Source organism: Dreissena polymorpha, chromosome 2 (genome assembly GCF_020536995.1).
Source record: "Dreissena polymorpha isolate Duluth1 chromosome 2, UMN_Dpol_1.0, whole genome shotgun sequence".
In the NCBI taxonomy this organism is placed as follows: domain Eukaryota; kingdom Metazoa; phylum Mollusca; class Bivalvia; order Myida; family Dreissenidae; genus Dreissena; species Dreissena polymorpha.
The window spans coordinates 88939061-88953544 of record NC_068356.1 but is presented as its reverse complement, the minus strand read 5'-3'; the positions used below and the strand labels follow the sequence as shown (position 1 = coordinate 88953544).

General features: G+C 34.3%; 1 long non-coding RNA gene across 1 annotated transcript; it reads right to left on the bottom strand.

Moving 5' to 3' along the window:
* Positions 1-309: 309 nt before the first annotated feature.
* On the bottom strand, positions 310-6522 carry LOC127867984 (uncharacterized). The gene is made up of 3 exons (XR_008043839.1): positions 4575-6522; positions 2433-2483; positions 310-2014 (listed from the first exon to the last, which is right to left on the bottom strand). It is a non-coding gene; the product is annotated as an uncharacterized LOC127867984 (long non-coding RNA).
* Between the last annotated feature and the right edge of the window lie 7962 nt (positions 6523-14484).

Here is a 14484-nt window from a genome sequence, read left to right as displayed (position 1 = left end):
TGAGTAAATTTATTATTCTCTATTCTCAAAATACTATTAAAATCTCATCATCTTTATAACCCATATCATCATCATTATCATTATCAAACAAATAATAAACCAAAGACAAAATAGGAGTGAGTGCTTGTATTTGACAGGACTTTCAACAAATAAATGCAAAAATCAATTCTTCTGAAGCCCGTATATGTTGTATGCGCAATGGATATAGACCTCAACGGCACCGCTCAGTTGAGGAATCTCGAGACGACTGGAAACGGTGTAACATCTTTGCTCAGGTGTATAAAGAACTGAAACGATACTATTTAAATGCTGTAGGGCATGTAATTATGAATACTTCACATACACATGTGTGCCATGTGAAAAAGTGCAAATGTATTCATAACAATTAGACGTCAAGTATATATCTCAAAAAAGAGTTACTGTTTGAATAAACTGATCCCCGCCGATGCCCACAGTGCACACAGGACGCCCCCAATGCCCATCAATCACGCTAACTTGCTTAAATATTATAAATTAACAAATGTGAAACATTTATTTGTTCAAAGAAGCTGCTAATATTTGCAAGATTCATCTACCACCACCAATCAAGAGAAGTGTACATGACTTCACGTACACCCCATACAATACTCAGTAGTAATAAACGATTCAGGTAAAACCGCGAGCGGGATACGCAACCCTACTGCCATTTTTGTTTTCTTATTTTTTCTTTTAATGGCAGGGGGACGTATGAGGACCCATGGCTCGAGACCGGTGTCTAGGTGCCTTCATCACCTCCCGAAACCTCTAATTTAGAGAAATCTACAAATAAGCAGCTATTAAGATACTGTAACATTAAGTATTTTATAGTAAAAAATGTAATTAAACATTATCAATTCATTGCGCAAGTTAACATAACAAACAAACATCAAAAGCATCCTGCACACACCCCGGACATCAGCAAGAAACAAACAAATCACTCAAACCATAAAATCCATAAAGCATCTATAAAGAATGTTGATAAATCATAAATATTCCGAGAAATATATAAATGCATATGACGAATTTAACAGCTATATTAAACCGACTTCAACATCTAACCAGTCACACCAAAATGAAAATATTAAGTAATCGTACAATAAAAATGTCTTTAAAATTAAACGTTCATTACGAACGACAACAAAAAATAATAACACTTGACATTTAAACATACCAATATTTCAATAAGTATGCTGGAGGTACTATCTCCAGGAAGTGAGAGTCTCGAAAAACATGACACCCATAACTTAAAAGACCTCATTCAAACACAATATTAAGTAACAAATGAGTCAAAATAATCAAGAAAACTTCAGACTTAAATGAAAATACACCCATCGTCTTTCCTAGTAAAGAAATCGGTTCGTGTTAAGATCCCATCTCACATGGACTAAAAACCGAACTGAAAATATACTAAATATAGACTTTATAATAGCAAAATTATAAACATAAAAGCAATGTAACCAATTATTTAACCATACATATGTTCATTAAGGGCGGGCGGGCGGGGTTATCACCCTTTCGTTTTCTTGCTCCATAACTTTGCCTGTCAAAAACAACCCTCGAATGGCGTCTCACTAGATGTGCAAATCATATATACCCCAAAACGAAAAACTCGTGCGCTTTCGCGCTAAAACATGCACACAAAACCCGTGCATTATACGCGCTTAACCATTACCATAATCTCTCTTCTAAATAACACGTATTAAACCATACTATACCGTATTTCTCAAACCGAGAATAATTTCATTTACTCATAGTTATGAGTAAATTTATTATTCTCTATTCTCAAAATACTATTAAAATCTCATCATCTTTATAACCCATATCATCATCATTATCATTATCAAACAAATAATAAACCAAAGACAAAATAGGAGTGAGTGCTTGTATTTGACAGGACTTTCGAATAAAACAAAGAGAGAATACAAATAATATAAAACATAAAATGAATACCTAAATATTCTCCACCACGTTATATACCTCTCGAACTGTGTTTTAACTGAAAAGATACAATCACAAACATTTGTAAAAGCAATAAAATTAATTCAATCAAAATAGGCACACTATGGCCTTCAACAACGGTCAACTGACCACACAAGCCAACTGGCTTATCAACATCAGGCACACTCTGGCCTTCACAAACGGTCAAATGACCACACAAGCCAAACGGCTAATCAACATCAGGCACACTCTGGCCTTCACAAACGGTCAAATGACCACACAAGCCAAACGGCTAATCAACATCAGGCACACTCTGGCCTTCACAAACGGTCAAATGACCAATCGAATAATGCACAAGAGAATTAAACAGATATAATAAAACAATATTTACAAAATTAATGATAAACATTAAAACGGAAAAAAAATATCATGATCATAATCCTTATAATAATAATAACATACTACATAAACCATACCTTTATGTTCTCCAATACTTAATATACCATTCGTACTGTCCAGTTACTGCACTGCAAAAAATAAACTTGCAAAGATTGTTAATTCCATGTGAACATGCTTTTTAAGAAAATAAGTTCAACTCACAAAAGCCAACCGGCTTTCACACATCAGATCAACTTGCTTTAAAAAACGGTCAACTGACCATAAAGCCAACTGGCTTACCAAATCAGGCCAAATGGCCGTAAACAAATTGGTCCAATGACCACAAGGAACATACACACAACACAAACACAGAACTTAATAATACTCAAAAGCATTTACAAACCATTTATATAATAATATATTATAGTGTCTTTAAATGTGCTACGAACAACACATCATACATTTCAAATCACACATACATTAATAATGACTTCACAAATCTAAATTTAGCGACACCGATAATCTGTCTTTTAAAGAATCTTTAACATATCCGTCCTTAGTGGAAACACTTTTTCATATACCATGCCTTTGCCAAAGTCTATCCACAGTCTTATTATTGGCACTTATAGATGCTCCACCAGCACGAAAAGAATGAAGTCCATATTTAGAAGAAACATAACCCAATAGACTTAACTTCTTCTTAAAACTATCCATTTATAGTAGAATAACTTATATGCTTATTATTAGAAATCAATTTGAAACAGTGTTTAACATTACACAAATAAACTGGTCTAAACACATAATCAGTAGATGAACATGCAATATCTGCAACACACAAATACTTTTCAAACAATTTCACAGGTCATGTGTCTGTATTAGTTTTTGCAATCAGAACAGTATATCCCTCTCTTAAAATGTCCGTTTTTGACTTTTCAACTTTAATACGACAATGCGTATCTAAAAATACAACATCTGATCTTTTAACAGACAAAATTTCACTTATCCTAAAAAACCAGCATAAAATAAGAAAAAGATTGTAACGCCTCTTAAATACCCCAAAGAACAATCGCTCTCAGAAACAAAAGTGTGATAATTTTTTTTTTTTTTTTTTTTAATATATCTGATGTAATAGGCTCTTTTTTAACTACCGGCTTTGCAATTCTCCGAATGCACCCAAATAAAATACATCATAATAATCCTAGTAATAATAATAACATACTACATAAACCATACCTTTATGTTCTTCAATACTTAATATACTATTCGAACTGTCCAGTTACTGCATTGCAAACAATAATCTTGCAAATATTGTAAATTCTATGAGACTTTCGTTCCAAGAAAGTTCGGTAACCTGACAACACAAGCCAACAGGCTTTCACACACCATATAGAATGGCTTTAAAAACGGTCAACTGACCATACAAGCCAACTGGCTTTCAAAATCAGGCCAATTGGCCTTAAACAACTTGGTCCAATGACCACAAGAGACGTGCACAAATACCAAACACATTTTACTAATGTTCTCACAATCAATACGTATGTTATGCTCTTAAACTTAAAACTACCGACTTGACATTTGTTTTTTAGGTTCAATTCACCAACACAGACATACTTTAAGCTACTGATCGAACCCTGGCTCAAATTTCCATGGCAATAGCATAAGCTCAATTGATATACTAGAACACCGTATTCATTTTGATTTACTAATTTGAAAAAAAAAAAAATGCTTAACACACTCAAATACAAAGCTATAGGTACTTGGTCGGCTGCAAAACTCGTAAATTTTTGGAATTTTAACCCATCAAACAAATCTCAAAGAAAACCGGTATTGATGCAAAGTTGAATTTCTGTGACTCTAAAAGGAATACATGTACCATCTGAGAATAATCCCTGTTGCTGAACCGTTACTTGTTTTTGTTCAATAAAACGCAAAACCTAGAAACTCATTCATTTTTACGTGCTAAACAATAACCATACTCACTTTCTCTTCTAAATAATATGTACAGACCAACATCATTCTGTATTTATCAAACCTAAAATAATTTCATTCACTCAAAATTCGTAGATGTAGTATTATCCATTCACAAAATACTGTCAACTATTCCTCCTCCTCATCAATAACGTTAGCATCATCATCAACATTTATAACATCATCATCAATAAAAGCATCATTATTAATCTTAACAAGTTATTTTCTAACACATAATTATACCAAAAAAAAAACAATTTTTATTTTTATACCTTTCGAGCTGCCCTCTTACTATAATGTTACACTATTCATTATTTATTCTTCGAATTGTCCAGCTTCTGAAAAAATAAACTTCGCAAACATGTGTAAATTCAATTTCAACATGTGTTCTGAGACATTTTAGTGAATTGACACGCAAGCAAACTGGCTTATACGCATCTGAAAAAATCTGCTTTCAACAAACTGTCAACGGACAACCCGAGCCAACCGGTTAATTTACATAAGCCAATCTGGCCCTTAATAACATACATTTAATGTTCTCCAATATATATAATATCCTTCGAACAGTACAATCTTAACATTAAATAAAAACAAAAATGTAAATGTAAACGCACGTTTTAACAAATTTGGTTAACAAACTACACGCGCTAACTGGGTTTATCCACATCTGGTCAACTAGCTTTCACCAAAACGATAAGCAAATTACACATGTTAACTGGCATTCAAAAATCGGCCAAACACCATAAAAGCAAAATGTCTTTACACATCAAGCCAACAGGCCACCAAACAAGAACAAAAACTATCACGAAAACAAAATGCCTTATATTGCAAATAAATCCGGTCTACTTTTGTTATCATTTCAGTACCTAATCTTTAAAAATGCATTTAACTACGACGAAACTAAATTTAACAAAACCGATAAATGCCTTTCATCTAAGTTTAAAACAACAGTCTTCTTGTCAACGCTCTTTTCAAACCAAATTTATACCACAGTTTATCCAAAATATCGTAAATTAATTAGCGCATATGCATGCACCATTATTGACACCAACCTTGCAGGGAAAACTTAACGTCTTAAATTATTATGAAAAGTATAATAACTCTTAATGTTTTAATTCAATTTAGAGAAATTTTTAATTGTATACAACAATAACATATAAACTGTTTATTCAATATCCAGTGAACGAGATGTAATATATGCACAACACAAACATGTTTCGAAAAAAGTTTACAAGACAAGTCTCTATAGCTGTTTCATAGATGAATATAATATATATTTAAGTAATGTATCGATTTTTTTTTTTTTTTTTTTTATGTTTCATTCTTAATTCACAATTGGAATACCTGAATAGTTTAAAGATATGTTTGCATAAATTTTCATCCGCTCATTATCATACCACGTCATATATCGCACACAACCATCTAGCTGAATTATAAGGAAAACGGCAGTTAATTGTTATTAATCGTTTGTTGAATTATACGCTTGGAACTAATACACAAACTTGTAACACATGTATTACCATATAAGGTTTTATATCTTAAAAACAATAAAAAATAAAGCAAGGTGTTCGTAAAAACATGAGGAAGAGTGATCTAACTCTGCTATCAAAACAACCTTGAGTGACACACTATGTGGCCTTACCTATATATAATCCTACCAGACCATTACATTTGCGACATCATTTTTACCCAATAATCAAATCAATTGATGTATCTGAATAGTTGGAACTAAACAAAAACAACAGCACAAATAAAGATATGGAGCATGTTATTGAATATACTTATCATTAAAGTTAACAAGGAACACAACCTGTGTTAATTTCAATCGGAATGTTGTTGCCAGTGTTATTACAATAAACAGAACCAACAAGTCTGACCTTTGTTCGAAGTTCCAGCTCACCATTCCGCTTCTAGCAGAGAATCAGTCCTCTCATCGAAAATCTCCTTCCGAATACTATGTATTTCGCAAATGAACGCATACACTACTTTATCACCCTTTCGTTTTCTTGCTCCATAACTTTGCCTGTCAAAAACAACCCTCGAATGGCGTCTCACTAGATGTGCAAATCATATATACCCCAAAACGAAAAACTCGTGCGCTTTCGCGCTAAAACATGCACACAAAACCCGTGCATTATACGCGCTTAACCATTACCATAATCTCTCTTCTAAATAACACGTATTAAACCATACTATACCGTATTTCTCAAACCGAGAATAATTTCATTTCTATAAATATATCATTGTGATATATATTGCTTACATCGAACGTACAGTAATTACTCTAAGTTTTCGGACACTTAAAAATAATACATTTGTTCGTGTTCGAAAATTTAGATACGGAGCATATTCAACAATTTTAGGTGTCTAAAAATTTAGAGACAAAAATTAAATGTCCGAAAATTATAATTAAATGTATATTTAAATAAAAGCAATTGTTCAATGCACACTAGTATTTCTACTTTACAATAAAACAACTTAACAGCATGGCTTACCCTTTCCTGAAATGATACAGAGCAAAAAAGGAAAAACATTAAACTACTGCTTCATTAATAGGAATATATCATTTAAAATGCTGCTGGCTGCAGCGATTGTTTTCTACCGGTATATATGTTTATTTACCCAATAACGCAAATGTTATGGTCCATTGCCATCAGGCATGTGTCTCCCAGGTTTTATTATATGACATTAATCCGTTTGTAAAAACCCATTATCAAAATGTCACAAGATAAGCGAACACAATGCCGAAAGCTGGTAAAATAGTGCTGTAAAATATACTGTCAAAAAATTTAGAGTCATTAATGATAGACGAAAGCGCGCAAGTACTAAAATTAAGAGTTAGGAAAAATAATTATTTTGGCCAAAAAAGGGGGTGTCCGAAAACTTAGAGTTAACACGGTAAGCAAAAAGGAGATCTTCCTCCAACATAAATTCAGCGAATAAAGTGCTTTTAAATGTAACTTCAAACTGGTGAAAGTGTGGATTAACGTTCTATCAGTTCAGAACTGTCTTAATAAATGTCACTATTAGCGGATTTATCGCCTTTCTAATATAATTATAACTTGAAACAACGCGTTCCGAAAATAAAGTTTCAAATAGTTGTTAACGAGCATTGAATTTTCTCTCGCTGAGTATTCGTTTTTCAAATGAGAATGATCGGGTGTAACTATAAAAGAAGGCTTATAACCGCAACTTACTTCATCTTCAATAGTACTATCAGTAACCTCCTGCAACGTTGCCACGTGCGCCTTCAATCTAATAACCGGCAAATGTTTTCATTTAATATATATATACCTGGAGTCAGGTGATCCATTTTGACATAAAGAGAATTATGTAATATGTCACCACTTTCTCACGGAAGCGAAACAACTATTCTTTTTCCAAACATATCGCAACTTATCTTATTGTTCGGCGTGTATGCTGAACATTCAGCCGATCCTTTCCAATGGCCTAGTTTGATACAAGCCAAACATTTTCTTGTGCCTCTCAATGGTTATTCAGAAGTAGACCCACTGGATTGCGATGAGAGGTGACGTTACTGGCTTCCGGTATGGCCTCTAACGCCACGCGACTTTTCCGCCTTAAAATTGTTTACTTTCCAGCGCCTCTATCATGAACTTTAAAAACAATCTAAATCTTGCACCATTGATGCCTTGTGCTCTGTTTAATCTGGTCTTTTCATCAACAATATTATACATTTAATTTTGCTTGTCAATTTTGAGTATACGATGTTTCCATGTAGACGAACATACTAACTTCTATAACAAGCAAGACGAATCATACTTGCAAAACCGGTTTGTTTTCTCATTTCAGTAAAGACAAAAGTACTCCGCTCTACAATGTACCGCGCAGTACTCCGTCTTACCTTACCGAGTTCGTATGCCTATGTACCAAAATAAAGCAAACGTAACGGTCTACTCACTCCTCGTATTCATCTACCATGTTTATTACCGTAAACTGGTCAGAAAAAAAACACAGATGTGATATGTCATGGGATTAAAGTGGCCTTTTTACAGATTTTGGTATGTTTTGAAGTTTATCATTAAAAGTTTTATCTTGATAAATGTAAACATTGGATCTAAAAAGCTCCAGTAAAAAATCAAGAATAAAATTTAAAAAAGAAAAGAAAACAAAAATCCTCAGCAGGGCTCGAACCATTGACCCCTGGAATCCTGGAGTAAAAACTCTACCAATTTAGACCACTCGGCCATCATGCCAAGTATGTATGACGTGGGTATTTTATACCTTATATAAGCAATTTTCGTAGTTTCACAAAATATAACAACAACAGAACTCTCCAAATTATTTAATCGTTTCGCGTTGCAACGCTTTATAATTTTCAGGTTTTTAAATCGTCAAAAGATGCATATAATGGCTATATTAGAGCATGGTAAATGTTCAGTATTACTGTTTCCTCACAAATAGCATAACTAAAACGAATATTTGCGAATCTGAAGCAACTTTTTTCAATTTTGTCAATTTACCAAAACGTGAAAAGGCCCCTTTAACGTACATAATAATAAGATTAATTCGGATCAAATACAACTGTCCGAAGATTAAGAGTCATTAAGAAAGCGAAAATCTACGTTTCAAAATTATAATAGGCACATCAAAGGATTATTTGTCTTAAAATGTTGTTTACAAATGTATAGTGTCATCAAACTTAGAGCTACTACGGTAAACACTTAAAATTGGCTCAACATTAGACGATTGTATAATTTCGCGGCTATTAAATATTTACCACTCAAAACCGCAAATATCATTCAATTTAGTTTCCTCTTATCATTTGCCTTGTTTTGACAAACGCTAATGCAGTGGGATTAAGTTATTTAACAATCTTCTAATTTAGGCAATTGTATAACACTGATTGAAATGATTTGTTAAAAATATCTTCGGTCAAAGTGTCCGTTCGCCTAAAGACATATGAGTCGCGTTCTGAGAAAACTGGGCTTAATGCATGTGCGTAAAGTGTCGTCCCAGATTAGCCTGTGCAGCCCGCACAGGCTAATCAGGGACGACACTTTCCGCTTTTATGACATGTTTCGTTTAAATGAAGTCTCTTCTTAGCAAAAATCCAATTAAGGCGGAAAGTGTCGTCCCTTATGAGCCTGTGCGGACTGCACAGGCTTATCTGGGACGACACTTTACGCACATGCATTATGCCCAGTTTCCTCAGAACGCGACTCATATATTCTCTAGGTCGTTGGTTCGCCAAGGTTTTTAAATGTTAAGAACACACTATATGAAGATTCACTGTATAACGATCAAAATTTCTCAACTATTTCTGAGCATTATAGACATTCCAAAGTCACGCAACTTTTTCTGTAGTAATGTCTACATTTGAGTAAGTACATGCATTAAAATTGTATCATTTAATTCATTTGCTAATTAAACCCACCAGACGGTATCGCAACTATGTACAGGACAATGGTTGATATGTCAATTTCAGCGGCTAAAGGATGGAGTCGTGTACTGTACTTGTCGGTCATTATCATACGCTTGATAAACGAACATAAATTAATTATACAGAGAGGGGCGGGGTGGGGTCGCATAACCGTATAATCCGGATTTGTGCATAATACGAGTTTGTTTGTGAGCGTTAAACAATCATTTAAATAGATTTCGACTTTGTGACATGGTCTTTAAAATTCAATAAACATACACAAGTCTTTTTCAGTGTTCATAACAATTTATTTCTATTTATTTAATTTCAACGCAACGTTGTCCACTGTTCGTAAAATATACTAAACTATAAGTTAAATGTGATGGCCTATTGGCGCCATGACAATAGGTAATTGTGTGACCGTAATGTTCGGCCGTCTCTTACTACTCTCGACTGAGGAAGTGTGTACTAATATAGATTGGGACACCCAATGCTGACGTGTATGGGATACCAAAGGGGTCGAAACTTTAACTTCTGCTCGAGCAGAAAAAAATGCTGCTCGAGCAGCATTTAAATGCTGCTCGACCAGCAAAATGCTGCTCGAGCAGCAAATTTACTGCTCGACCAGCATTTTTCTGCTCGTGCAGAAAAATCCTGCTCGACCAGCATTTATTTTTAGATTATGGCATTAGCCAATCAGAACTCTTGTTATATTTGCCTTTTGGTGCGAAACTGGTTTGTTTGGAAAAAATGGCTGCTGCCATGATGGTGCCTTTTTCACATTTTCTGCAAGTTTATGTGACGACCTGTTTAAAGTTAACATTGACACGCGGTAAGTGCTTTATATTTTGGCTGCAAACTAGTCGATCAAAAAATTGTTGCCATTCGCTTAATAAGAAAATCGATCATAAATGTCTAACGGCTGTTAAAACTTTTGCGAAAATCACGACGATGACTGATAAGAATTGCTCAATGGGTGCGCAAGTGTAGTTTCTCTGTTTCTATCGATTTATTTTCTTAATGATTCTAAATAATTGCTTCCGTCACAGGTGCCGATTGCCTGTGATTGTGCCTTTCTGGTTAACATTGTTTACGTTTCTCGTTCTCCCCATACATGTCCTAACTTTTACAATTATCCAAAATATCATGTCTGTTAACCAGTTCTCAGTGCCCCAGATAAGCTGCATATCTGCGTCTTTCACCCTATTAAAATGTTTAAAAATGCAAAGAAATACAATATCATGAGTATTGAAAACGCAACCAATTTGACTTTTACGCAAATTCGTCAAATTAACGATACAAAACTTCGATTAAAAATGATTTGCTCATTTTAGGTATTTTCTCTTTGGAATTATTATCGTAACGCGGTGACGCTTACATTCAGCAAGCTCAGCAAACGGTCATAGTTATTCAAACGCTATGCGTTTTCAATCTGACCTAATTCGTCGCCCATTGTGCATGTATTTGTAAAGCGTCTGTACTTTCAGTTTCTATTACAATGCGAAATAAAAATAGCTAAGAGAGGTCGAAAGACGTCCGAGAATGTTGCGCCAAAATATCAGCCGATCGCAAACTTTTTTGAATCAAGAAAGCAAGAGCCAATAAGTGCCGAATCATTCGTGTTATCGATTTTGTTAGAAACTGTGTATACAGCAGTTGAGTTGACATCCAAAAAACATGATGGAAAGTCTGTGACTTAACAAACCTGTCAAAAGTATAAAAAGGCATGTCATTGGTTAGAAATTGTCGACATTTTTTAAAGTTTATATCATGGACAGTTTAAAGGATTAAAGATATTAGGAAACATCAGTTTATTAAAATTTATGATGATAGTTTACAGTTCTATTGAATCAATACAAGTGTGCAGCGTCAACGGAAGTAAATCAGCAATTATTTTAAGGTATGCATTTTTATTACTCATTTCACTCTATATGAAGAATGAAATCACCCTATTTTTCAAAATCAATGGTTGAAAACCCTATTTCCCAAATAATTATCTGGGGCACTGAGTTCTCGAGGACTTTTCTCAATTTCAATGTAAATTATTTTTCACCGAGGCCAATTAGCTTGTTCAAAGCTAACAACAGGTAAAATGTGAGTTGTGTCTGAATTACAAGTTGTTTAATTTTTAACCAGGTTTTCCGAAGGAAAAAACTGGTTATTAGATTGGCGAATGCGGGCGGGCTGGCTGGCTGGCTGGCGGGCTGGCGGAATAAGCTTGTCCGGGCCATAACTATGTCGTTCATTGTCAGATTTTTAAATCATTTGGCACATTTGTTCACCATCATTGGACGGTGTGTCGCGCGAAATAATTACGTCGATATCTCCAAGGTCAAGGTCACACTTTGAGTTCAAAGGTCAAAAATGGCCATAAATGAGCTTGTCCGAGCCATAACTATGTCGTTCATCATCAGATTTTAAAATCATTTGGCACATTTGTTCACCATCATTGGACGGTGTGTCGCGCGAAATAATTACGTCGATATCTCCAAGGTCAAGGTCACACTTTGAGTTCAAAGGTCAAAAATGGCCATAAATGAGCTTGTCCTGGCCATAACTATGTCATTCATTGTGAGATTTTAAAATCATTTGGCACATTTGTTCACCATCATGGGACGGTGTGTCCCACGAAAGAATCACATCAATATCTCCAATGTCAAGGTCGCCAGGACTAAAAATAGATTTAAAAAAAAAAAACTTACAAAGGGGGTTAATTTTTTTTGGTCATTTCAAAAGTTCAGTTTGAGTTTTCTCCCTTTATCAGATTTTTTTTTCACAATGAAAACCTGGTTTTGTGACAATTTTGTCCCTTGTTCATAATTGAAATGTTTACAATTTACTATTTATTGAATAACTTGGCAGTGGATAATTAAGTTCTGGGATGTTATTTTCAGCTCTGAACTGCGAAAAAATTGCATAATAATAACATTGGTGGCACTATAATGAGTTACCTTTCATCTGTCCTTCCATTTAAATGTCCCTAAAGCAGACTTCCCAAACTTTGCAGAAAGAGTTTAGGCATTGTTTTACACACTCATTTTAACCATGGCATGCTATTGTACAACATGTCTTGACGGAAATAATTTCGATAAAAATATTTGCAGGAAATAATTTTTCCATTGCGAATCGTTTGTATCTTTTTATCTTTATTCTGAAATGCCCCTCTTAAGAATAATGTCATGTATAGCTGGTTTAGAATTAAGGATGATGATATGTCCTAACAGCATTTTGTCATGTCATTTACTGTACTTCTTAACCTACATGTATTTAATTATTCAGTCCCCATATAACTACGCCCATATGTTGTGGACATTTTCATACAAGAATACAAACAGGAATATGTATTGGAGTTTGCTGTATAAATTGACAGTCAATCGGAGGGTAACAGGTTTATTTTTAACCAGATGTGAGGAACTAAACGCAATTTGCAGGGAAAAAAATATATCCCTTAATACCACTTAAGTATATTTGCATCAAAGGAGCTCTGGTGTCGTGAGGTTGAAGAAACTAGTGTTGAATCTAAAACATTAAGCATCATGAACTCAAAAGTGAGAAGCCAAGTCAGACACCGCTAAATGTAAAAAAATCTGTCAGATGTTTGGTCTGACAGGCTAGGAAATTCTGTCAGACTGAAGGATAATTTTTTGATTCTACTTATTAGCATACCTGATAATAGCATATTTATGTTATTAGCATATAAAATGTCAAAGCACAGATTAATTCTTATATTTTAATGTATTTTTCTTCTATTAATAGCATAATTTTTAACCCCAATATTCAGAATTCACTTAAAGTCTTTATAGCATATAGAACATTCTCAGAATGCCAAGACAATATGCTTTAAATCTGCTAAAAAATGCTCAAATGCAAATGCAAATACCTTAGAATACAATTCCATTTGATAAATAGTTATCTTAAACATCAATCATATACAATGTTGCATTTACATTTCACTTTGACGATCAATTATTAACAGATTTGACTTATTGTATGCCCCCAGTTGCTATATTTATGCTAAAATGTGTGTTCCTGTTAATAGCATATTCCTGTTATTAGCATAATTTTTGCTGACATGGTATGCTAAGAACAGGAATCCACTGTAGCAACATATTAATCAGGTATTATGGTTTGAATCCGTGAACTATTATTTTTAATGGTGAAAGAAAATCTCCATTGCGCGTTTTCAAAAATTCCTAATCAAGCTTGGTAAAAGAACACACAGAATAGCAAATTTATTACAGCGCCAAGTTCCGGGTAAAAATGATTGATATTTTTTATATTCCGTAAAGACAAATGCCGCATCATATCCTATGGGTGATTTAAAAAATAATGAAGCCTAAATAAAACATGCATTTATTTTCATACCATTAAGCATGTTTGAGTTCTTTTTAACCAGGTTTTCCGAAGGAAAAAACTGGTTATTAGATTGGCGAATGCGGGCGGGCTGGCTGGCTGGCGGGCTGGCTGGCTGGCGGGCTGGCGGAATAAGCTTGTCCGGGCCATAACTATGTCGTTCATTGTCAGATTTTAAAATCATTTGGCACATTTGTTCACCATCATTGGACGGTGTGTCGCGCGAAATAATTACGTCGATATCTCCAAGGTCAAGGTCACACTTTGAGTTCAAAGGTCAAAAATGGCCATAAATGAGCTTGTCCGAGCCAAAACTATGTCGTTCATCGTCAGATTTTAAAATCATTTGGCACATTTGTTCACCATCATTGGACGGTGTGTCGCGCGAAATAATTATGTCGATATCTCCAAGGTCAAGGTCACACTTTGAGTTCAAAGGTCAAAAA